General features: G+C 41.4%; 2 long non-coding RNA genes across 21 annotated transcripts in view; one reads left to right on the top strand and one right to left on the bottom strand.

Moving 5' to 3' along the window:
• Nucleotides 1–13,377: 13,377 nt before the first annotated feature.
• Nucleotides 13,378–25,355, top strand: part of LOC114710169 — an 85,236-nt gene continuing 73,258 nt past the window's right edge. For 18 of the 20 annotated variants that reach the window (XR_005089934.1, XR_005089932.1, XR_005089939.1 and 15 more), the window contains exons 1-4: nt 13,378–13,469; nt 13,588–13,761; nt 14,792–14,893; nt 17,454–17,561. This is a non-coding gene — a long non-coding RNA (uncharacterized LOC114710169). The remainder of the gene's footprint in view (nt 13,470–13,587; nt 13,762–14,791; nt 14,894–17,453; nt 17,562–25,355) is intronic. The other 2 variants (XR_005089928.1, XR_005089926.1) reach the window with 2 other exon arrangements.
• The window catches only part of LOC114710170, a 103,335-nt gene continuing 91,693 nt past the window's right edge, over nt 13,714–25,355 (bottom strand). The window contains exon 3 of the long non-coding RNA XR_005089947.1: nt 13,714–13,791. This is a non-coding gene — a long non-coding RNA (uncharacterized LOC114710170). The remainder of the gene's footprint in view (nt 13,792–25,355) is intronic.

Here is a 25,355-nt window from a genome sequence, read left to right as displayed (position 1 = left end):
TGTCACTGATAATCATTTTCTCCTCTCAAATCCATCAAAGTCCTTCCCTATCTCTTGGTCTTTCTCTAATACAAGTGCAAGTATGAGAGGAATTGATCTACCATGACTTCCTTTAAAGGGAATGGAATTGAATTTTGTGTGTGTATACAGAGTGAGAGAAGAGTGAAGTCTCACTTGTATACATGGATAGCCTGTAATCTGAAGACCTCTGATGGGAATGTCATTCTGTATGCTGTGAATGTGTGTTGCTCTGATTTGGTTGATAAATAAAATGCTGATTGGCCAGTAGCCAGCCAGGAAGTATAGTATAGGCGGGACAAGCAGAGAGGAGAATTCTGGGAAGAGGAAGGCTGAGTCAGGAGACGCCAGCCAGACACCGAGGAAGCAAGATGTGAAGGCAGAACTGAGAAAAGGTACCAAACAACGTGGCTAAACATAAATAAGAATATGGCTTAGTTTAAATGTAAGAGCTAGTCAGTGGTAGGCCTGAGCTAATGGCTGAGCAGTTTTAATTAATATAAGCCTTTGTATGTTTACTTGGGTCCAAGTGGCTGCAGGACTGGCGGGTGAGAGAGATTTGTCCTGACCATGGGCCAGGTGAGACACAGAAAAACTTCAGCTACAAACCTCTTATTAAAAAGATGGTTATTTCCCTCCATACATTTGAGGTGTTAGCATGCTATGTTTTATGTTTTATTTTAAAAGCTGTGGCTTTCTAGTCAGTGACTATGGAGGCTAGAAGACAGCAACTTCCTCTAATAAGTGGTGACAGACAAAGAGTTAACTCAGAGTCTATTGTCTATTGAAAACATTCTTCATAGGTGATGGTGAAAATAAATGTTTCCAGAAAAAAAGAAAAATAAGAGTTCTGGGAACAACCAGAAATACACAAATATAAACACAATCAGAAATCCTTCAGGTTGAAGAAAAAGGACACCAGAAACAAAAACGTCTTTTGGTACAAATAAAGAACATCAGAAAGATTAAAAGTTGAGCTGGAGAGATGGCTCAGTGGTTAAGAGCACTGACTGCTCTTCCAGAGGTCCTGAGATCAATTCCCAGCAACCACATGGTGGCTCACAACCATCTGTAATGAGATCTGGTACCCTCTTCTGCCTGCAGGCATACATGCAGACAGAATACTGTATACATAATAAATAAATAAATCTTAAGAGTTAAAAACATTATTTTAAAAAAGATTAAAAGTCATCTTAATACTAAATTCTCTATTTCCACTTTTTTCATTTAAAATACATACAGGGCCTGGCAAGATGGCCCAGTCTTACAGATGCTTGCTGCCAATCATGATGGCTTGAGTTTGATACCCTGGATATGGTGAAAAGGGAGAACCAACCCCTAAAAGTTGCCCTCTACCTCCATGTGTGTATTATCACACATGCATAAACACAGGAATACATAATGAATGAATAAATAAATAAAATACAAAATATAAAATATATACAAATGCTTAAAAGCAAATGATTATATTTTGGATATGTTTAATACATATGCACATGAATTAACTATAGCTTATCATAGAATAAAGAGCACTAGAGAATGGCAAATGAATTTATATTGTTATAAAGTATCACATTTTGTTTTGAAACATGCTCTCACCCTATAACCTATACTGGCTTGGACCTCACTATGTAGCCTGGATGGCCTCAAACTCATGTCAAACCTTTTGCTTCCACTCCATGAGTACTGGGATTACAGATGTGAGGCACCACACCTAGCATAAGGATTTACTTTTGAAAGGGCCAAGCAGATGCCATAACAGGCTGCTCAGTCTTCTCTCAGAGATCAGGCATCAATTTCAGTTTCCTGAGACTTAAGCAAGCAGTTTCTGGGAGGGCTATGACTTAGTCCTTGCAGTAGCTCCCTTTTCTGCACGTACTCTGACTGCTCAAGGTTCAGCCAGTTTTTACTGTCTGGGACCCCTCACCAACTTAGAGTTTCATACATGGGTCAATGTGAATGAACATGTGAGGCCAGCCAGCCTTCATGGCTGCTCAAGGACAGAGCCTGGGCCACTGAGTCAGCCCCACAGTCAGTATGTGCTAGGCCAGCCAGCCCCCATGGCAGCTCAAGGACAAAGTCTGGGACTTGTCCAGGCCTGCCCCAAAATGATAACTGTAAATCCCAACCAGTAAATTCAAAGGTTACATACCCTCACCCAATCATATGACGCAAAGGCTTATACCACCCTGCTTGTGATTTTTCCCTTTAAAAAGCCCTCACCCTGAGAACTCAGGGCCATCCTCCTCCATCTGCTATGTTGAGTGTTGGACACGGACCAAGCCCGGGCTTGCTTGTTATCAATAAACCCCTGTGTGTTTTGCATCGGATATCGGCTCTGTGGTGGTCTTGCTTGGGGGTCTCGCAACGCGGCCACAACATTTTGGGGGCTCATCCTGGATCCCCCGCAACCATCTCATCCTAGACCCGGATCCAAGGGGTTCCTAACTGGGCTGGTAAGTTTCTTTGTGTCTTTGTCCTTGTCTTTGTGTGACTCTGTGTGTTCATTTTCTAAGACGCACTAAGATCTGTGATGTGATCCGGTAATGGACAGTGTCTGTGGCGGGCAGGCAGCCATCGGACTCATTGGTGGACATCTTTATCTGCTGTGCCATCTATCCAGGCCCTCCTCTTTCTTCCTGCTGGTCGCTTTCCTCCCCACAAACAGCAAGACCTTCTGCTTTCATGACACATGTGCTCCATTATGCTCTTCTTTTCCTTCTCTCCACCCCTTAAGAACTCTTCCTATCCTCTCAAGTTTTCCTTTCTGTTTTTGTGCACGATATATGTGAACACACACACACACTAAACTCTAGAATGTATATATGAGAAAAAACAAAATTTTTTTGATCATTTTAAAAAGTTTGTTTTTATTTATATGTTTGTAGATATGGTTATGTGTACATCGCATGTCTATGGGTGCCCTAGGAAACCAGAAAAGAATTTTGGAACCACTGGAGCTGAAGTTACAGACACTTGTGAGCTGCCTAATGTGGGTGTTAGAAACTGAACTCCGGAGCTTTGAAAGAACAGTGTTTTTAATTGCTGAACCATCTCTCCAGCTGTTTTTGCTCATTAAACACCTCTGTTGTTGTTATTTTAGTTGTGTGTGTGTGTGTGTGTGTGTGTGTGTGTGTGTGTATGTGTGTGTGTAGTGTATGCCATGACATGTGTATAAAAGTCAGAGGAAAGACAGCTTGTCAGGAGGTGTTTCTTTCCTTCCACTTTGTTTGGAAAGAAGTTCTCTCTTGTAGTTTGTCATACTGAGTATTCCAAACTAGTTGGGCCACTGAATTTAGCCTTTTATAAAAGACCCAGAAAGACAAACATTGTATGTTCTCTCTCATGTGCAGTTTCTAGCTTGACATTTTCAGATATGAGTGCATAACCTAAAGTAACTGCAGAAACCAAGAAAGTAAAATGGGGACCCCATAGAAGTATCAGAAAAGAGGGGAACAGCAGGGTACAAGTGATTTGAAGGAGGAAATGGGGCAAACTGGGATTTTAATTAAGGAACAAGGGAGGAGGTAAATATAAAAGAAGGAGAAAGGAAGGTAAATAGCAGTAGGTGTATCTAGAAAAGGCATAATGAATCACAGTATTAACTACTTAAAATTACATTTAATACATATATAAGTATGTATGTAGTACATATATATGTATAGTTTAAGTGAAAATTTCCCATCTGGGCTGAGAAGTCTCCCCCTAAGAATCATAGATTGTCTAACAAAACCCCAACACCACACATGAGAAGACCCCTTTTGAGTTGTTGGTCAGGGTTGTATAAGAGACTCCCAAAACATGACAGGCTATTGCTCTCGCCTTTAGTTGCCACCCAGACGAGGAAGATAAGTCCCTATTGCTGAAAACACCATGCACCTTGGATACAGGGCCCAGAAACCTCTTAATTGGTTCTCACCTGAAAGTTTCCTCTATGAGGACTAGCTTTCATGGTACCAAAAGGCACTATGCAAGCATCTAAAGAAGGGAAGCAACCAACAGTCCTACTTAGCTATAAAGCCTATGATCACATCAATGACTAGCATGGTACAATAATCCTAAGGGTACAGTAGTGGTATACATACCATGAAGGTAACCATCAGCTCTCTAATTGAACTTAAGACCTATTCAACAACAGGGAAATCATGCCTGGTACTGAAAAACCTAGCCAACAACCTCCTTTCCTGCCCCCCTCCCCTTCCCCCCAGCCCACCCCCCATTCCCACTTCCTCCAGAGCAAGGCCTTCCACGAGGACTGAGATCGACCTGATAGACTCAGTCGGGGCAGGTCCAGTCCCCTCCTCCCAGACTGAGCCAAGCGTCCCTGCATAAGTCCCAGGTTTCAACAGCTATCTCATGCAATGAGCCCAGGACCTGGTACCACTGCCTAGATGCCTCCCAAACTGATCAAGCCAATCAACTGTCTCACCTATTCAGAGGGCCTGATCCAGTTGGGGGCTCCTCAGCCTTTGGTTCATAGTTCATGTGTTTCCATTCGTTTGGCGATTTGTCCCTGTGCTTTATCCAACCTTGGTTTCAACAATTCTCGCTCATATAAACCCTCCTCTTTCTCGCTAATTAGACTCCCAGCGCTCCACCTGGGGCCTAGCTGTGGACGTCTGCATCCAGATTCCTCAGTCCTTGGATGGGGTTTCTGGCACAACTATTAGGGTGTTTGGCCATCCCATCACCAGAGTAGGTCAGTCCCGGCTGTCTCTTGACCATTGCCAGCAGTCTTTTGTGGGGGTATCTTTATGGATTTCTGTGGACCAAAGGAAGAAACAAAGTGCTAGAGTGGCTCTGTGTTTCTTATTAAATAAGACTGTTTAGAATTTCATCTACAGAGGTCATGGATCTTGGAGGAGAACCTTTACTAAGACATCAATTTATATATACATATATATGCTAGGATAATTTAGTGTCTTACTTTTGATGGCAACAGATAAAAAAAGCTTTTGGCAAGTAATTGCATAATATAATGTCTAATCTTCTTAGGCATGTTTAGTGACATTTATAGTGGCTTTTAAAACTAAAAGATCAAAGAAAACGATAACTTTCAAAGAAATGAAATCCCACACTTGCAAATTGTGACATTTGAAATTCATGCCCACAGGCAACACACACACACACACACACACACAGAGAGAGAGAGAGAAACAGAGAGAGAGAGAGAGAGAGAGAGAGAGAGAGAATATGCATATAAACAAATAACAGAACATAGACTGAAATATCAGTTGAGTTAATATAAGGAGTAACTTTTGTCTTATAATTACTCAGCTTATCACTTGTTTTCTATATGTGCATATTATCCTTAGGAGTTGGTCAACAAGTGAATTTTAGAAGTTATAAGAACAAGCCACAGGCTAGGCCTGGTGGTGCATATCTTGGAACTAGGGAGTCTAAACAACATAATCTTGAGTTGAAGTTTAGCCTGGGCTACAAAAAGAGAAACTGAACTAAAAAAATTATAAAATAAAAACAAGCCAGTGAATATATATTCTGTTAGAAAGTTTCCTTTTTCTAATGCTAGATAAATAATGGCAGAAAACACTAACGTTAGAACTGAGACGTAACTGAAGAAAATCATCATGTGTTCATGTATGAGTGAAGGTCCTTTATTGACTTGCAGGTGGTAATATGTATTAGGTTAAACAATATCAGTCCTCATGAGTAGCTGTACATCTTGTTTACAACATTTAAATACATGTACCCATTAAGCTGCCAATAGGAGCTCCCCTGGGATAGGCTAATTTTACATAAAGTGCTTTCATATGGCTTTTACAAACTTGTGTATACTACAAGAATTTTCATAATACTTATACAGATCCAGAACAAATATGTGCAGAAGTAATTATTGTGCTGCCACTTGCAAGAGACGTATCTATATTTTTGAGTATACACAATAGAAGTTATGAAGATATAGCCATATCTTACAGTCTGCGCTTTTCTAACAGCATTCCCTGTCATTTCATGGCCCTTCTTTAATAAAAGGGTGTTACAAAGGCTCAAGAGGATGTCTGTGGGGGAACAATCCTTGTTCTCCATTGGTGGGTTTGTAAACTGGTGGAGCCACTATAGAACCAGAGAAGAGTTTTCTTCACAAACCGAAGACTGTACTATATGAACCAGCTATACCATTCCTGAACATACACCCAAAAGACTCTAAATCCTACCACAGACATACTCTACCACACTCACGTTTTCTGCTTCTCTATTTAAATAGCAAGAAAATGAAATCAGTCTAGATGATCATCAACAGATGACTGGATGATAAATTATTTTTAAAATTAGTACATGGGTATAAATAAGGCTTTATGCTTTCCCCAAATTTTAAGTTTACAGTAGATATTATTTTTAATTTATTAAATAAAGTCTTTCCAGATCAGAATAAAGAAATTTCAGAACATCTATACAACTATTACTCCCTTTCTAAAGCTCAGGGGCTATCACAGAAGGGCAGGTGGGAAGACTGTCAGAGTCAGAGGTTCAGGAGGACTGGAGTGAAACACTGCCTTCTGGACATGACAGGACCACTGTACTCATGTGCTCACAGATCAAGTAACTCAACATCCCAGCATGGAGTGGGTAAGAGCTCATGAGTCCCCACCCCCAGCTAAGTAGCTATTGGTAGTTGATGACTTCAAAAGGAGGGAGGCTAAGTTTTCTTTAATGGTATCGCTCCTGGTAGGTCAACCATGCTCCAGTGGATGACACAAGGCGTGGTGGCACACGCCTTTAATCCCAGCACTTGGGAGACAGAGGCAGGTGGAGTTCTATGAGTTCTAAGCCAGCCTGGTCTACAAAGAGAGTTCCAGGACAGCCAAGGCTGTTACACAGAGAAACCCGGCCTTGAAAAGCAAAGCAAAAACAAAAACAAAAAAGGTATATGTCTGCAAATAGAAACTATATAGCCCCAGCCTCATGGCCGGGCCCTTCCTCCAACCCCAATGTTGGCCCAGGCCACAGCAACCAGAACAGGTGAGTGACCCGCCTAGCAGTGGAACTGAAGTCCCACTCTGTTCTGTCCACCTTGACCTTCCCAAGCCTACCACCATCCCTGCTCACCCCTGGCCCTGCTACTGCTGGGACCCCACCCCCAATCCCAGCAGATTTCTGCCACTGAGGCACAGAACACACCAGCCAGAACTGGTGAGTGGCGTGCCTACCAGCAGAATTGCACCCCCACCTGCGTTCTACCTCCACCAGTCCTCAAGCCCACGCCCTCCCAGCTAATCCCCAACCCCTATGGCTGGGCCCTCCTCACAAACCCAGAAGACTTCTGCCAAGCAGGCCCAGGCCAAGCCAAGTGGAATGGGTGAGTGACCCACCTAGCAGCAGAACTGTACTCCTACCTGGATTCTGTCCACTGCCACCTGTAGCTAGAGTGTTCCTGCCTTGCTCACAGGCAGGACAAATCTCTCTCACCCGCCAGTCCCACAGCCACTCAGACCCAATCAAGTAAACACAGAGACTTATATTGCTTACAAACTGTATGGCCGTGGCAGGCTTCATGCTAACTGTTCTTATAGCTTAAATTAATCCATTTCCATAAATCTATACCTTGCCATGTGGCTCGTGGCTTACTGGCATCTTCACATGGTACTTGTCATGGTGGCAGCTGGCAGTGTCTCCTTCACTCAGCCTTCCTATTCTCTCAATTCTCCTCTCTGTTAGTCCCGCCTATACTTCCTGCCTGGCCACTGGCCAATCAGTGTTTTATTTATTGACCAATCAGAGCAACAGATTTGACATACAGACCATCCCACAGCAGCCACCCTTCCCTAGGCCAACAACATGCCCCCTGGCCCTGCTGCTGCTGAGTCCCCAACCCCAATCACAACAGGCTTCCACCACTGAGGCACAGACCACACCAGCCACAATGGGCAGGGGCCACACAAGCCAGAATGGAATGCTAAGAACAGATTCCATAGGCTCACATACAGTCCACACCATCCAAAAGAACAGACCCAGCTGCTCTACTGGAGGCCAGGCTGGTCCTAGGTACCCCAGAAGAAGACTTGGGTCTTACTGGAGGCCAGGCTAGATCTAGAGACTTAAGAAGACTTCGGCTTTACCAGAGGCCAAACAGGAACAAGTGACCCAAGGCCCCTAAAATCCCAGCAGAGACACCCTACTGGATCAGAAGACTTACAAGTCACCAGAACCCTTGGCCTCTTAAGCCAGAAGACCAGAGAGGAAACAGAAACCAAGGAACAGAGCACCTACTCAACAAAGACAAACACAGGAATCAACACCTAGACTATAATCATCCCAAGTCCAGATGCCCAAACACCAGTGTAAGAACACAATCAAAACAGAAAGGCAATATGGCACCACCAGAACCCAGCTATCCTACTACAACAAGACCTGAACATTCCAACACAGCTGAAACACAAGAAAATGACCTAAAAATAACATTATGAAGATGATAGAGGTCCTTAAAGAGGAAATGAAAATCCCTTAAAGAAATGGAGGAAAAGACAAACAAAAATGTTGCTGGAGTTATCTCCAGTCCCTCCCAGGCTGGCAGCTACTCAGACTCAAATAAACACACAGACACTTATATTATTTAAACAGTTTGGCCTAATGGCTCAGGCTTCTTGCTATCTGTTCTTATATCTTAACTTAACCCATTTCTATTAATCTATAAGTTGCCATGTGGCTTGTAGCTTACCGGTAACTTTACATCTCACTTTCTCTGTGTCTGGCTGGCGTCTCCTGACTCAGCCTCCTTCCACCCAGCCTTCTCCTCTCTCCTTGTCCCACCTACACTACCCTTCCTGCCTGGCTACTGGCCAATCAGCATTTTATTTATCTATCATAGCAACACATTCACAGCATACAGGACATCCCACAGCACAAAAAAAATTGGAGGAAATCAATAAATCTCTTAAAGAACGCCAAGAAAAAACAAGCAACTGACAGAAACAAATAAAGCTGTTTAAGACCTGAAAATAGAAATAGAAGCAATTAAAAAAACCACAAACTAAGGGAATTCTGGAAATGGAAAATCTGGGTAAGCAAATAGGAACTACAGAAACAAGCATCACCAATAGAATACAAGAGATGGAAGAGAGAATCTCAGGCATTGAAGACACGATAGAGGAAATAAATTCATCAGTCAAAGAAAATATTAAATCTAAAAAAATTCCTATCACAAAACATCCAGGAAATCTGGGACACCATGAAAAGGTCAAACCTAAGAATAATAGAAATAGAAGAAGGAGAAGCATCCCTGCTCAAAGGCCCAGAAAATATATTCAGCAAAATCATAGACCCTGGCTGCAGTAGGGCCACGGCCCAGACACAACCCTTGGTAGCAACCCTGCCCTGGATAATACCATGGCCCTATATGATAGTTCTGGCCACTCAAATTGACTTGGCCTCAGTGGTGGCACAGCTCTCAGACACTAATATGGTCACAGTTTGTGGCCTAGACCCTGGGCATTTTTGTGGTGTTTGGTGGCAACATGGGCCAGGGACATCAACACAGACTCCAGATGTAGTAGGACTATGGCCCCAGATATGGTCTTTGGCAGCAGTCCAGGCCGAGATGTCAACATGTCCCCAGGTGTCAACACAGACCACAGGCCTCTACATGGCCCTTAGTGGCAACAGGAGCCACAGGCATCAACACAGTTCCCCCTAGCTGCCTCAGGGCCTCAGACCAGGACCAAGACCTGGCCTTCCCTCCCCTGTCCTCCCCCAAAACAGCCCAGGATTGGACATCACTTGGACTTGAGTGGCTACCAGGCCATTCACATCATCCTGTTTACTGCTCTCACCTCTTCAGATCTGCCTCTCTTTCCAGTCCATGAACTGCTCTGCCTCTCTCTTCCTTCTACTTCCCCACCCCATACCCAATCACCACAGACCGCCCAGCACCAGGGCTCCTGGTTGAGTCACTGGTGGCACTTGGTTGAGTCCTCCCACCCCAGTCACAGGTCATGGCACAGGGCTGTTGCTTTTCTTCTCTTGTGTGCCGTGGCCTAGAAACCACAGATGGCATTGGTATGACGGTGCCTGACCATCCAGCACCAGAAGCTCGTGGTTGATTATGACCTGCCCAGACCTCAGTCTAGAGGGGATCTTCTCTGTCCTTCACTGGCTCAGGCCTGGAAAGTGCCTGGATTACACACACACACACACACACACACACACACACACACACACACACACGAGAGAGAGAGAGAGAGAGAGAGAGAGAGAGAGAGAGAGAGAGAGAGAGAGAGAGAGAGAGTTTGTAAGGAGATATTGTTCCTGAAACTATATAGGGGATCATGAGAGGTAAAAAAGAGGTCTTAAGGTTAGTGTGTAGCTAGAGAGGGGAACTAAAGGAAGGAGGGTAAGAGAGTAGGTGTGACTGGAATGAAGAAAGGGGTCAAATTGAGGAAGAATGGGGCACAGCAGGAAGGAGGAACAGGGGTTTGGGGGAGGCAAGTGGAGGGAGAGAATTAACAAAAACAAACTATGCCTTAAGCCATTTTTATACTAAAAAAATAAATAAATATATGGAAAGCACAGAATAAAAGTTTCAAGTTCAGGCATGTTAGCATACACCCGCAATTCCAGCACTGAGCAGGCTAAGGCAAGAGTATCTCAAGTTTGAGGCCAGCCCCAGCTATATACTGAGGGGTCCATGCCAGCCTCAGCTACATAGTGAGACTTCAGTTAAGTAATTTTTAAATTCATAAACAATTAATTTTGAGAAAAGAAAAGATCCTACATCTTGTGAGGCATATATGTATAGTTATAATTTGGTATTTGTTTTCAAGTAACACATACTGCCCATGTTAGCATGATACAGAGTAGAAAACCCAACTCTTCAGATCATTTCTGAGTGGAATCCATAGAATTACATTTGTAGTTGCTATCTATGGTTTTGTTTTGTTGAGATAGGCTGTTATTATGTAGCTCCTGCTGACCTCAAACTCACTGCATGCCTCTGCCTCCCCAGAGCTGAGACTGAAGGTGTGTGCCACTACTTCCAATTTAAGTTTATATATATATATATATATATATATATATATATATATATATATATATATATAAAGTTTATATATTTTATTTTATGCACATGAATATGTATGTATGTATGTATGTGTACCACATTCATTTCTGGACAACAGAGGGCATCTGATCCTCTGGAATTAGTGTTACACATGTTTGGGAACCACCATGTGGGTGCTGGAAATTGAACCTGGGTCTCCTGTAAAAGCAACAAGAGCTCTTAACTGTTGAGCCATCTTTATGGGCCTCAATTTAAATGAAGTTTTTTTTTTTTTTTGTAAACTGAATAGGTTCCCAGGGACCCTAATCCTTTCAGTCAATATGCCAATCAATAAGTTGTTCGGGGTGGGAGGCTGGAGAGATGGTTCAGTGGTTAATAGTGCTTACTGCTCTTGTAGAGGATCTGAGATCAGTTTCCAGCACCCACATCTTCAGCTAACAAGTGCTTACAACTCCAGCTGCAAGGGATTCGATGCCTTTGGCCTCATCCCACACCTACACTTACATGCACATACCCAGACAAAGATACACATTCATATGCACATGTAAGTAAAAATAAGACAACTATTTTCATAAAAGGAAAGCTGTGTATTACAGGTATAGTGTTACCCATTTATAACCCCAGCACTCAGGAAGCTGAGGCAGGTAGAATGCTGAGTTTGAGGCCAGCCTGAGCTATATAACGAGTTCCAGGCCAGCCTAGGCTACAGCATGATACCTGTCTTAAACAATAGCAACAACAAAAGCAGCTTTGACGTGGTTTCATTTTATGATGGGGAAGTACTCAGTTTTCTTTAAGGAGCTGGCCACTAGGAGTTTGACCATGCTCCAGTGAGTATATAGGCAACTCAAATTGGACTTCATTTATTTTTTTTTCTTTTTTTTTGGGGGGGGGGGATGGGGGGAAATACAAAGGTTGCATGGTGGACGTGGGAGGAATGGGAAGCCAGTGTGATCAGGGTGCATTGTATGAAATTCCCAAGTAATCAATAAAAATATTATGTTGGAAAACAATTCCAGGATAATGATCAACTGTCCTGGAAACAGGTAAAAATACAAAACATGAAAATAGATCCCATTTAAACATAAACTTACAGGAAGCTTAGTGTAAATGTTTGTGTTGTATTGAAGTAAATACCCAACACACTGAAACTGAGTTTGTATGTCTGTGTTGAAACATCATGCAAATGTTTATCAGTGGTTTCCCACAGGAGCTGTCTTACACTTCATCAGCCGCACGTGGTTATTTTCTGAATTCTTAGCAGATACAATGCCTTCTTACTTCAAAGAACATACTTTAAGACTATTCCCTCAGTGACGTGTACTTACACAGTGAAGTCATTGGCAGTGGTATACAGCCATGAGAAAGAAATGCCTCTGGTAATGAAAACACAAGGCTAAGTTTTTCACATCCAGTATTTATCTATATTTGAGTGTGTGTATCACTCCAAATGACACTCTGCAAGTGAACTTCCTTTTTCTTCTAATTTTAATAAATAAAATTGATTAAAATAATTATCAAACCCCCTTCTCCTTAATACAGAGCATGCTGTATTTATTATATATGCTTGTAGTCTACTAGACACATAATTTGGAGCTGTGGAGTTTTCCCCAACATACGGGTTTGGTACTCTGGTCAGAGTATGTGCAGATTCCCCAGGGAGTGTGGGAAGGGGACCAGTGACAAGGCACTGGTAGTGATGCCTGGAGTGGCTGCTGGAGTGGCTGGTCTCCAGCCCCTTAGCTGGAACCGTTTTCTTTTCTCACTAGCCTCGGGTCCCTGGAGTTCATCCCGGATACTCCAAGACGATTTGGTTTCATGAGAAAATGCTGAGTGAAGCTGGGGTAGCGTGATGGGGATGGAGGTGGGCGTGCGTGGGGGTAGGGTGTGGGGGCGAATTGCAAAGACTGGGTAGCTGGAAATTGAATTCTTGAACTAGGCCTCTGATTTTGGATGAAAACCAAAAGGAAAAACACGATGCAAGCAGATTTTCTAAAACTGTTCAAGGACAAGGCAGCCATAGTTTCTGGTGTCTTTGTCTCTTGGTCACGTTCTTCCCCCTAACACGGGATGGGAGGGAGAGAAGCATGTGGCGGAGACCGGCTCTATTTGATAGAGTTCTGGGAGCCACACCGCCACCGTGAGGGCATTTCTGGAAAATTCCTCAAAGCTTTCCTCATCAGACTTTGAGCAGCCAATCGCCAGAGGAGGGATCTCAACTTCTGTTCCCAAGGCAAGACCTCCCTCTGGGATCCACGTGTGGGGAGCTGGCCTATGGGGGAAGTGCGGGGAGGGGAGGTGCTGGGAAGCAGTGGGAGGCTCTCCGCAGAGTAGGCGGGACTAGGGAGGCCACCTGCAGACAGGCCCGGGCTTCTAGCTGTCCGTCTTTCCTCCCTTCCGCCTTGGAGCACCAAGAAGATCAACACGTGGGACCTCCGAGGTGTAGGGTCTTTTTAGTAGCAAAGCCTGACTGCAGAGGACAGGACAATACCAGGTGGCTGGGAACAGAACTTTATGTGCTTGCTCGAAGTCTCAGGTGCATTCACTTTGTTTTATAGACTTGGAGAGAAGTGAAAGAACCGGACAAGCCAAGAGAAGTCAGGACTTCTAGGAAGCCGACCACGCCAAATAGACAGAGACCACAGACTACACCAGAGGACCCGAGATGAAGCAGCCGGTCATCGGCTAGAGATCGTGTAACCTTGCATCGCTTTTTCCAACATGGCTCTTGGGTATGTTGTAAGTCGGAAACATGGTTGTTTCTAGAAAATACAAAAGCGGGGAGAATTTTTTAAAGCAGCAATATTCTAGAGATTATTAATATTTTTAAAAGCCGTAAAGCTTTTAATGAGGAAATTAAATGATTTAATGCCCAAAGTACTAAGGAATTTGCCCATTTAAAAAAAACAAAAAAACAAAAACGTATGTTCCACATGCAAAGCGAAGCTGTGAGAATGTGTGGCAAGTCCGTTTTAGTTGGTTTTGTGATTAAGGTACCGTTTGTTTTTACTTTGTAATTTCTCAAAATCTGAATACTTTGCCAGCGGCTGGTAAACTTTTACCATTTCTTGAAATAGAAAGGGCTTCTGGGGTAAAATACGGATAGTAATAATAATTTCAAGCACCTAGAAGCCTATAGTGATTTGCAGGAGAGTAAATGGTATGTGTTAGCGCTCTGAACACTTTGTGCAAAGCCATACCCAGCATGCATCTGGTTATGTTTATGTACATGGTTATATACAACCATTTCCTTATAGAAATTGTTTAAAGGTTTATACTTTCAGACCTGGTCAGTGTTAAACCGGAACGACTGTGCTATTCAACTTGAACATCTCAGCCACTCTTGTGTATTCATATTTATATTGTATTTATACGTCTATAAAACGATGTAACGTACAACGGTGTGAATGCATCTGCCGGCCAGTTTTCTTAGAATATATACATGTGTGACTGAATTTCGGAAGTACGTGTTCTTCTTGTTTTTATAAAGTAACCTGCCTTTAAGATCAAAACAACTGCTGAATTCTGAATGGTGATTAATTTCTAACTGATAGGTTTTTCTGCCTTTATTGAAATAGGATTAACACATGAAAATTAGTGTATTCAGGTGTATTACACACACTTGATAAGCACAATCAAGTTGAATGCCACAAGTTACTTTTTCCCATGTGTGGTGAGAATGCTTGAAATCTACTGTGTTGGCAATTTTCAAGAGAAATACCAATGTTAACTTTTGGTTGTTAAGTTCTGTTTATTTTACAGTATTCAAAGACATTTTTGAGATGAAAATTTGGATAGAGTTTCTGTGTTTCTTCATTCAGCTTTAATATGCAGTACCTGTTTCATTATCACATGGCAGATTAGGTAAGGCCTCACTAATAAATTCTTTGACTGGTAATATTATAGTTATTTTATGTGCTATATAGATTTTTTAATATTAAGGAAGAAACTAATATTCTTTAATGAACAAGGTCAATGAAGAAACACTTGGGGAATCTTTTATTTATCTAAAAAACAGGCCTTTCAAATATTTCAGGATATTTTAATCTACCCAGAAATCAGAAATACAGGTTTGAAATTTAAAATGTGTGTGTAAATCCAATTTTGTTATAAATTTGTTGCAGTTTATGGACCATGATACATAATTATATATGTGTACTGAAAAAAAAAGGAAGTAAATTTGCCGAGAATTATGAGTGTTTAATTCAAGAGCATATGACATTGCTTACCTTCCTGATCAAGACAGGGCAACTTTCTAAATTCTTTGTGTGCACTGTATCTTAGGAGAAAACACTGTAAGACTGATCCTAAGCCTTAATGAGTACATCATAAAGTCATAGGAAACATTAATGGTTCATGTGTGAAGGAGACGTGGTTGTACTCCAACATCCAATGACCCTATGAGACAAACTCATGTCCCTCTTGGCTGGAATTTATAAAGTCACTCCAGGAGAGACATAATAATATGGAATTGGGCTGTGGCATTCCCTCAACCCTCCATTTAGAGTTCCAGCCTCCTCCCTACTGAACATAATAAAGGCCAAAGACCTTGGTGAGAAAATGGAGGATTCCTTGGGAATCTGACCCTGAGACCTAAGTCACCTGACATGGTACCTAAATTTGCATTTCTCTGGGAGCTAAATTCCAGAGTCCTCTTTCTCTCAGCCTTGGATCACTGAGGGATTACTCACTGAAGCAAGTGACTTGGGTGAGAGTAGGGAACCTTGGCGGAATGAAGGGGCGCATCTGTTAACCCTTGGTAGAGTGGAAGTAGGATTTTCGAAAACAAAGCATGGCTGGTGAGACTGGGTGCTGCAGGCCTCCATCAGATATCCCCATCAGAGCAAATGGGGAGGCAGCTTTCTTTCCTGGATCCTTCCTCAAACAGGGTTTTTTTTTTTTTCAGCCAATGAATGGGAATAGTAGCAGCAGGACTAATCAGGTTTTCCAGAATAATATTACTACCTAGAGGAAGTTGTTTACCAAAATCCTGTGCTGTGAGTGAGATTTCCAGTAAGTCTAGCAGTTAAGAAAGGTTGGCCTTTGGTAAAGTTAAGTGGGCCTAGGCCCTGAGCAGACCTCCTTCAATTTCAAATTCAGAGTTTGATGGCATCGACGGGAATTAACTAATGGGGGGCTGACAATGTGGTTGCAGAACTGAGGACAACTACCAGTTAGGTCAATTACAGGAAGCCGTGTGGCTCATGTCTAGTGAAATCCGGGCAGAAACAAAGCACCTGGGTCTTTGTGGGAGGCTTTGGACATTTGTCTCCTGGCTCCTAGGAGACAAATAAGGTAGTGAGCTGGAGCTGAGGTAGCTGGTGTGCTTTCCCACGTCTCAAGACACTCAGAATTGATACTCCATTGTCAAGAGCAAGGAGAGCCTAAAGAAGTGTGTGCCATTGTGCCACACCAGGTAATTCCATCAACAGGGACACAGATTTATACAATCAGAAGGTTCAAAAGTCTTTTCTGTGGCTGATATATGTGGGAGGCTTGCCCCTTTCTGAAGCAAAAGGAGGAATGGATGGCGGGGGGAGGGAGTGGGAGGAGAGGAGAGGGAGAGGAAACATTGTGATCAGGCTGAAAAAAATGAACTAACTAATAAAAAAGACAGGAATTTGGGAAGGAGAAGGAGGTAAGGGCTGAATCTAGAAGGGTTAAGGGGAGGAAAGAGGTATGAATGTGATGAAAAGACATTGTATGAAATTCAAAGAAGTAATAAAAATATTGTATTGAAACAAAAAAGTCTTTTCTAGGCTCAAGAGGTAACAGCTACAGTGCCTATTGTAGCTTTCCCCCAGGGCCTAGAGGAAGGCACACTCCAGAGCAGGTGACCCCTCCAACCATAAAATTATTTCCTTGCTAGTTTGTGAATGTAATTTTGCTACTGTTATGAATCATAATGTAAATATCTGTTTTCCAATGGTCTTAGGTGAGACCTGTGAAAGGGTTGTTCGACCCTCAAGGTAGTCATGACCCACAAGTTGAGGGAATCTAGATGGACATGCTGGTACCTCAGGTTTCATAAGGGGTGAGACTTTCCTTATTTAACCCTGTTGTCATTCAAATAGTAAAAATGAAACTCATGATATTGGGACCTAACTATTGATTCATGTTAGCAGGTATTATTCAACTGCCTGCTTCTTAGCATTTTTCTAATGAAGATTTGTCATAGGCCTGCCAAGTTGTCCTCTGATGGGAAATTTAAGCACACCAGGAACCCTGGGTCATTTGGTCACAGCAAAGTAAGAAATATCGAGTATTTCATAGGATTCACTGTACATGAGCCAATGATACTGTACCAACCAATCATCTCTGTAGCAATGATAGTGTTGGTAATGACCGCTTACAAAAGAGGAAGCAATTTTATTCTGGTATACTGCTGTAATGTTTACTCACCACTTAAACACTGTTTACTCAGGGTATTTCACCTCTACTCCTGAGCCTTCATCCATGTCTACAAAGACAAAGAAGTTACTGGGGAAATTGATGATGGGCCTGGCTGCCATTGAGGATGCTCTTCATTAAGGTAAGCCACAGAATGAATGGAGATATTTGATGAAACAGCATGTTTTCGTGGTCTTGAGTAATATATGAAAGTAATAAAGCGACTCATGTATTCATCAGCCCACAGCAGATAGGCAAGTAGTAGGGAGAATGCTGTGGCAGCGAGGTTAAGCTGCGTGCATTGAAGTAATAGCTTCCCACCATGCTAGACTAAGGAGGCTACATGTGTGAAGATGGTACATAGTTTCCGAAGTTAGACTTGTGGACCACAGATAAGGTAGCCCGAAGCCATAGGAATCTTCAAGTGGGTGAACTTCATATTTGCCTGGTGGTGGTGGTGCACACCTTTAATCCTAGCACTTGGGAGGCAGAGACAGGCAGATCTGTGAGTTCGAAGCCAGCCTAGTCTACAGAGCAAGTTCCAGGACAGCCAAGACTACACAGAGAAACCCTGCCTTGAAAAAGCAAAAACCAAGCCAAACCGAAACGAACAACCTTGTATTCACATACATTTTAGTTTACATTAAGACACTACATCTAGCCAAAGGGTGAATGGAAGCCTAAAGCAATAGTATCTTCCTGGGTCCCAGGAATTCAAGCATGACCTATAACAGGAGAGTGCAGGTATAGCTGATGGAGACTACTCTTCAGTCATTGTATTCCTGTCAGTTCAAAAGCTATTTCAGGGGTTGGGGATTTAGCTCAGTGGTAGAGAGCTTGACTAGCAAACACAAGGCCCTGGGTTCGGTCCTCAGCTCCAGAAAATAAATATTAAATAAAATAAATAAAAAAAGCTATTTCAAAGTAAAAGGTCAAAGAGAAGAAACATTGCAGGAAAGGCATAATGTATCCCTATCTTTTCCTTAACAGAGAATCTTCCTTTAATTTTTTGTGCATTGGTGTTTTCCCATGGGTGTCAGGTACCCTGGAACTGAAGTTAACAGACAGTTGTGAGCTGCCATGTGGGTGCTGGGAATTGAACCTAGTTCCTCTGGAAGAGCAGCCAGTGCCCTTAACCACTGAGCTGTCTCCCCAGCTACCTTAACAGAGAACCTTAAATTCACCTGTGCTGAAGTAAGCTACATTTCAACTCCCATACTGTCCCTCATGCTTTAAGTGAGCGAGAAAATGAAAGCGAAGTCATTGATGTGACTTAGTTTGTGTGGAGATTTATAGAACTGTACAAACACTAGTCAGAAAAGCAATGCTGTTCATTGCTTCACCAGTGGTTACATCAGTTAACCTTTCTCACAGACATCCCTTTGAACGTGGTCATGAAGTCACACTCCATAGAAAAGTACAGAGGTGTGCAAAAAGAGGATTGGTGGATTCCTTTTGTGAGAGTAGAAGTGATGTAGGGAAAGGGGGCATTTTCCAGGTTCCATATGCACACTTTCTAGACTAGGCTTAAACTCACAGAGATCCGCCTACCTCTGCCTCTGAGTGTTGGGATTAAATGCATGTGCCACTATGCCCAGCCCAGCACAATATAGCCTTCTTAAACCTTTGGAATAATTGAAAGCCATTCTCCAGGCTCTTATACGGGAGAAACATATGCCTTCTTAGGAATGAAGAAACAAATTGTTGCAACTTTAGTTCTCTCTTGTTGTCATTCTTGGAACTTTAGAATGGAGCTATTTCTGGTTAGGGAGCACAAGAAAAACAATGTTTCTATCTCTCATTATATACATGTTTAAGTCAAGTTGAGCATGTAGGCACAAAGGAAGTATTTGGAAACCTTCAAACCAAAGAACTAATTGGGTAACTGCCAGTTGTTTATTTGCCTTAAAGTTTCTTTAAAAATGCTTGCTTGCTTGCTTTCTTTCTTGCTTTCTTTCTTTCTTTCTTTCTTTCTTTCTTTCTTCCTTCCTTCCTTCCTTCCTTCCTTCCTTCCTTCCTTCCTTTCTTTCTTTCTTTCTTTCTTTCTTTTTTTCTTTCCTTCCTTCCTTCTTTCTTCCTTTCTCTCTCTCTCTCTCTCTCTCTCTCTCTCTCTCTCTCTCTCCTTTCTTTCTTTTCTGCAAATGGGTATTTTGCTTGCATGAGTGTCTGTATACCACATATGTGAATGGTGCCCACAGAAGGCAGAAGAGGGCATCAAATCCCCTGGAACTGGAGTTGTAGCTGTTGTGAGCTACCATGTGGGTGTTGGGAACAAAACTCAGGTCCTCTAGAAGAGCAACAAATGCTCTTAACCACTGAGTCATCTCTTCAACTGCAGCCTTGCCATTTTAACTTACTCTTGTGTTTAGATTTAGAATGTTGAAATTAGAAAACATAATGTTTGAAATAATTGCAGAAAAGGAAAAACCCAGTACCATTCAAAACTATAATTGGAAAATAACCATGTCTTTTTCTCTAAAAATAATTGTATTTCTATGCAAGATTTAAAGACCTCACCTTTTACTGACATGTATTAACTGTACAGAGTTTTACTATGTATTTTTTTTTTCTTTTTTTTTTTTTTTTTTTTTTTTTTTGGTTTTTCGAGACAGGGTTTCTCTGTGTAGCTTTGCGCCTTTCCTGGAGCTCACTTGGTAGCCCAGGCTGGCCTCGAACTCACAGAGATCCACCTGGCTCTGCCTCCCGAGTGCTGGGATTAAAGGCGTGCGCCACCACCGCCCGGCTTACTATGTATTTTTACTATGGTATTTTCCTCTTTTGTGGGGAGAGCCCCAGGCCTTGAGACTCAAATTCAGACTAGTCTGGAAATCATGATACAGTCCAGATTGTCCTCAAATTGGTGGCCATTCTCCTGCCAATCAAGTGCTGGAATTAGGCATGAGCCATCATACCTGACAGTTATGACATTTTCATACCAATGTTTAATATACTTTGATAACATGTTACCTTGTACCTTGTCACACACTTTCTTTCCTTCCATATCCCCAATATCCCCATATCCCTGATAGCTCCCAATGGCTCTTAAAAGACCTCATTCTTAATTTATATGCACATCTAATGCTATCTTTATTTTCTACATCTAATGACATTTGATAAAGTTTGTGATATGAGACCTGAGAAAGCTGTAATAGAAGCAACTGAAGGGTCAAGGATATTACTTATATATTATACAAGTCAAAATTTATACCAGTAAGTCCTGTCAGCTGTATACACACATGTGACCACACATACGTTGTCTAATCAACACAGCAGTAGAATGAATGGATCAAAGATAAGCTAGCTATACAGCATTTTAAGAGCATTTGCTCCACTTGCTGTTTTTTTATTTGTTTTTTGTGGACTTTTTGTTTACTTTTTCCAAGATGCATGTTAGTCTTTGTATTTGCTCAACTACAAGATGGAGGGGGCTAGGGAGATGGCTCAGTGATTAAGAGTACTGGCTGCTCTTGGGGATCTGGGTTCAATTCCCAGTACCTAGATTGTAGCTCATAGCCTCCTCTAACTCCAGTTCCAGGAGGTCTGATGCTCTCATTTAACCTCCATGAGGACAAGGCACACAAGTAGGAGACATGCAAGCAAAGCATTCCTACAATAAAAGTAAATAAAAATGTTTTTTAAAAAGGAGACACTATGAGGTTTACCTCCTCCCAAAGTCATGTTTCCTGTCAATAGTTAATGCTTACTATCTTGTGTTGAGTGAAGGACTCATGCACCAAACTCCGTGTATAGTGTACTAAAAAAAGAAGAAAATAGAAATGTTTTATGTATGGTTTTAGGACTGACCTAGATAATACAGGAATAACTGGGCACAGCACTGGAGAGGTGCATCAAGAGTTCAAGACCAGTGTCAGCTACATAGCAGGTTTGAGGACAGCCTGGGCTGAGACCCTGTCTCTCACACAAAAGAATGTGGGTTACTTAAATAATGAAGGTACTAAATCGATTTAATTAAATAACATCAATCACTTTTACAGTATTTCAACTGGGGCTAGGAGTACAGCTCAGTGCTAGAGCACTTACCTAGCATGTGCAAGGCTGTGGGTTCCATCCACAGGGATGCATATAAAAGAAATAAATAGATGAAAAACTTAAAGATGTACTGCCATCGGCTCTTAATAGTCTTTCCGGAAAACTGGAGCTGTGCAGTCCAAAGATTCTAAGAATTGAGAATCAATTCAGAACAAATATATGCAGAAATAATTGCACATGAAACATGATTTGTTGGCCATTTGTGATTTAATATCTATTTCCAACTGATCATAGAAAACAGGAGACTAAACACAAACACTTTATGAAATCCCCTGTCTGCTTGAATTTGTGGTACTGGTGACCTCTGCACTTTTTATCCATGACTATAAAACCACAGAAATTTAGAAGAAACATTAAAAATATAACATATTCTAGGACTAGGATTAAATGGCATTGCCTTTAATCCCAGCACTCAGGAGTCATAGGCAGGTGGGTGGATCTCTTTGAGTTCAAGGTCAGTCTGGGGTACAACGAGAGACTCAAGGAAAAAAAGTACATAGCAGTAGAAGAGTAACTACAAAGAGTAGTTAGCATGATTGTAAGACTTCAAATTGTAATAAGCTGTAATAAGTGGTGGGGAAACCTGGAACACTTCAGGTACAAAGTAACCAGGCTTTTAGGTTGAGAGAGAGAGAGAGAGAGAGAGAGAGAGAGAGAGAGAGAGAGAGAGAGAGAGAGAGAGAGATTGTAGTTGGATTTTCTTAGTTTTTTTTTAGTCTTTGAAGGGCCCACCACCCAGTTCCCAAATAAATACATGGAGTCTTATTCTAACTTATGAATACCAGGCCTTAATTTGGCTTATTTCTATTTCTAGCCAGCTTTTCTTTGCTTAAATTATCCCGCCTCCCTTGTGCCTCCGGTCCTTTATCTTTCTCTATTTCTGTCTATCTTTTCTTTCCTTCTTACTTGGTTGCTGGTTGTGTAGCTGGGTGGCTGGCCCCTGATCTCTTCTCCTTTTTTCACTCCTCCCTCTTCTCTTTTTCTCTTATTTATTCTCTCTGCCTTCCAGCCCTGCCTATCCCTCTCCTGCCTAGCTATTGGCCATTCAGCTCTTTATTAGACCATTAGGTGTTTTAGACAGACAAAGTAACACAGCTTTACAGAGTTAAACAAATGCAACATAAAAGAATGCAACACATCTTTGCATAATTAAATGTTCCATAGCATAAACAAATGTAACACATATTCCACAACATGTATGTGCATATGCTATGTGTGATATGCAGATAGGGGAAATATGAGAATATATAAAGAAGTTGTTCTAATTTTGATTAAGATTTTTCCAAATTGTTTTGGTTTTATAATTCTCAAAATGAGAAGACATTGCCAGCAATGGTGCTATTTTTGTAATTTGGAAGAGGATCTACTTCCAAGAATAAATATAAAAAGATTTCCATCTAGGGGAAATATATTAATATGGAAGCATGCAGAATATATAGTTGATACAGAAGACTAGAGAAAAGCCTACTCAATATGAGTCAAATGTACATTTATATAATACATACATAATATGTAGCACATATGGGTAAATATATTAAATGAATGTCAATAACTTTATAAGTTATTAAGTGAATATGATTTATTCACTAAAAATGAGAACTTGAAAATTATATATCTGATTTTGGCAGATGGCTTAGGAGTCAGGAATGAAATCTTTTTGTTATTTGGTTTCTTGGCCTTTTCCTCTTTTTTTTTTTTTTTTTTCTTTATTTTTTTAGACAAGGTCACACTTGTAGCCTAGGCTGGCCTCAAACTTGTCCTACTTCTCTTGTCTCAGCCTCTAGAGCATTAGGATTACTGGGCTGAATTACCACACTTTGCTCAAGAAGTAGAAATTTCTTTGCACACCATAATGTACAAATATCCAATTTTAATACAAATGTATTGTTGTATGTGAAAGTAAATTTTGGACTCTCTATTGAAAGAACCTAATGGAAATAATTAAGAAAGGGTATCAGTGGTCTCAACAGGCTTCGTGGGAATATTTTATTTAATACATGGTTCTTTTCTGAATCTTTGACTTGGACTATATGGTAGATCCTAATGAGAACATAGTTTTAATACTTTTCTCTAGAAGGGACATGATAGCGCGCATAAACACCAAAGGAGACAGAAAGCAGTTGAAGTCTGTTTAATGACATGGCAAAGTGCTGTGTTCAAATGGCAAATGAAAGTATCCATGCAAAAGCACAGATCTCACTTCAAAGGGAATAAGAGATGATAGTTTATTCTGGAGTCAACATGACCATGACCCAGGAACACAAATACTATGTTCCACAGTCAAAGTAGTTACATGATACTTTATTGGTTATAAAGCAAAGTCATAAATCAAAGTATTTACCAAGTGTATTGGTAGGGGTCACAGGTATGTGGATTATTAGTCAAGGGAAGAATAGATACCTTTTGGATTAATGAGAGCTATTGGTCTGCTAAGAATACTTTTCAAGGTTTTGATAGGCATAAGGATGTTAGGTCAGACACCAGCAAGCAGTGGATGGCTTTCAGAGGGATTGAAAATAGCCCAAATAATTTGGCTCTGCTTTGCAATACCTATTAACTAGGTATTACCTAATTTAATTAACATTAAAATTCAGTCTATCAGCCTTGTAAACTCTTTAACACAGGGACAGCTCTGTTCTTCCTTCTAGGAGCTTTAGTTAATAAATACCTAAGAAAACACTCGAGTAATTTCTGGCATATAATGACACACATACACATGGATCCTGCCATGGATTGCTTATAGTGATGAGAACTCCCTGGGAACTCCTCTTAAGGTTTTGGTCAAAAGGCTGCCAACAATTCAACACACGAAGTCTGTGGTCTAGGTCTTTTTTCAGAAAATGGGGAAATACTTTGGAGATGCCAAGACAAACCAAAAATAGGACAGTTTGTTACCTAGAGAGGTAGTCCTGGACTTGAGTTACCATGTCTCTTTCTTCTTTTTTTAAAACATTTAATGTAAATTTTTTTTTTTATATTTGGCTCTTTCTTGATAACTTGGAAAAATACTAGAGATGTGATGCTCAGTGAACAAGAGATTTTTGTTTTATTGTGTTGTTTTGTTTCTTACATAGACTGGCCAGGAACTCATAGGTTCAGGGTATTCTCCTCCATCAGCTGAGACTACAGACTGCAGCACATGGAGGAAACAAAATTATTAGTTAATTAATTAATTTTCAAGACAGGGTCTCAATATAGGCCTGCCTGTACTAAATTTGTAGACCAGGTTGGCCTGGAACTCACAGAGTTTTGCCTGCCTCTGCCTCCCAGAGGCTGGGATTAAAGGCTTGTGCCATGATGCCAGACCTAAAATTACTACTTTTAAAAATACTTGATAAGCATAAAGATTTTCAGCCTCTGTTTGGTTTTAGGTGAAAAACAGACCCCCCAAAAAAAGATTTTTTTCTTTCCTTTTCTAACAATCCTATCAGCCATGCTTCCAGGAACTTGCATTGCTGATGACTTTTTTTTTTTTTTTTTTTTTTTTTTTTTTTTTGCGAAAGGCGGGAGGAGGACAGCTTGCTGTAGTTACTGGAACAGTGTATGGAGCACTACTGCCATCTTGAGGATGTAGTTTCAAACCAAATAGCGCAGTTACTGCATTATCGCGATGACTTCCGGTTTGTACAAGTCCATTCAGTAAGGAAGCCCAGCTTGCCCTAACTTTAAACTGGTCCACTCATTTTCTTCTGAGTTAGTTCAGGAGTTCCGGGTAAAGGCTTGATGTGGACCTGAAAACATTTTTATTCCTGGTGAAGAAGGTCGGAGCAGCCCGCTACTTTCCGGAAGTTTGCTCATCCGGAAGTTTTGGGGCGGGACTTCAGTTGCAGAAGCCTCGGGCCCAGAGCTCCCTAGTACCCTGTTGTCGCTTTTATGCCTCTGACCA

This window comes from Peromyscus leucopus, chromosome X, assembly GCF_004664715.2.
Source record: "Peromyscus leucopus breed LL Stock chromosome X, UCI_PerLeu_2.1, whole genome shotgun sequence".
Classification (NCBI taxonomy): domain Eukaryota; kingdom Metazoa; phylum Chordata; class Mammalia; order Rodentia; family Cricetidae; genus Peromyscus; species Peromyscus leucopus.
This window is presented reverse-complemented; position numbering and strand designations above follow the sequence as displayed.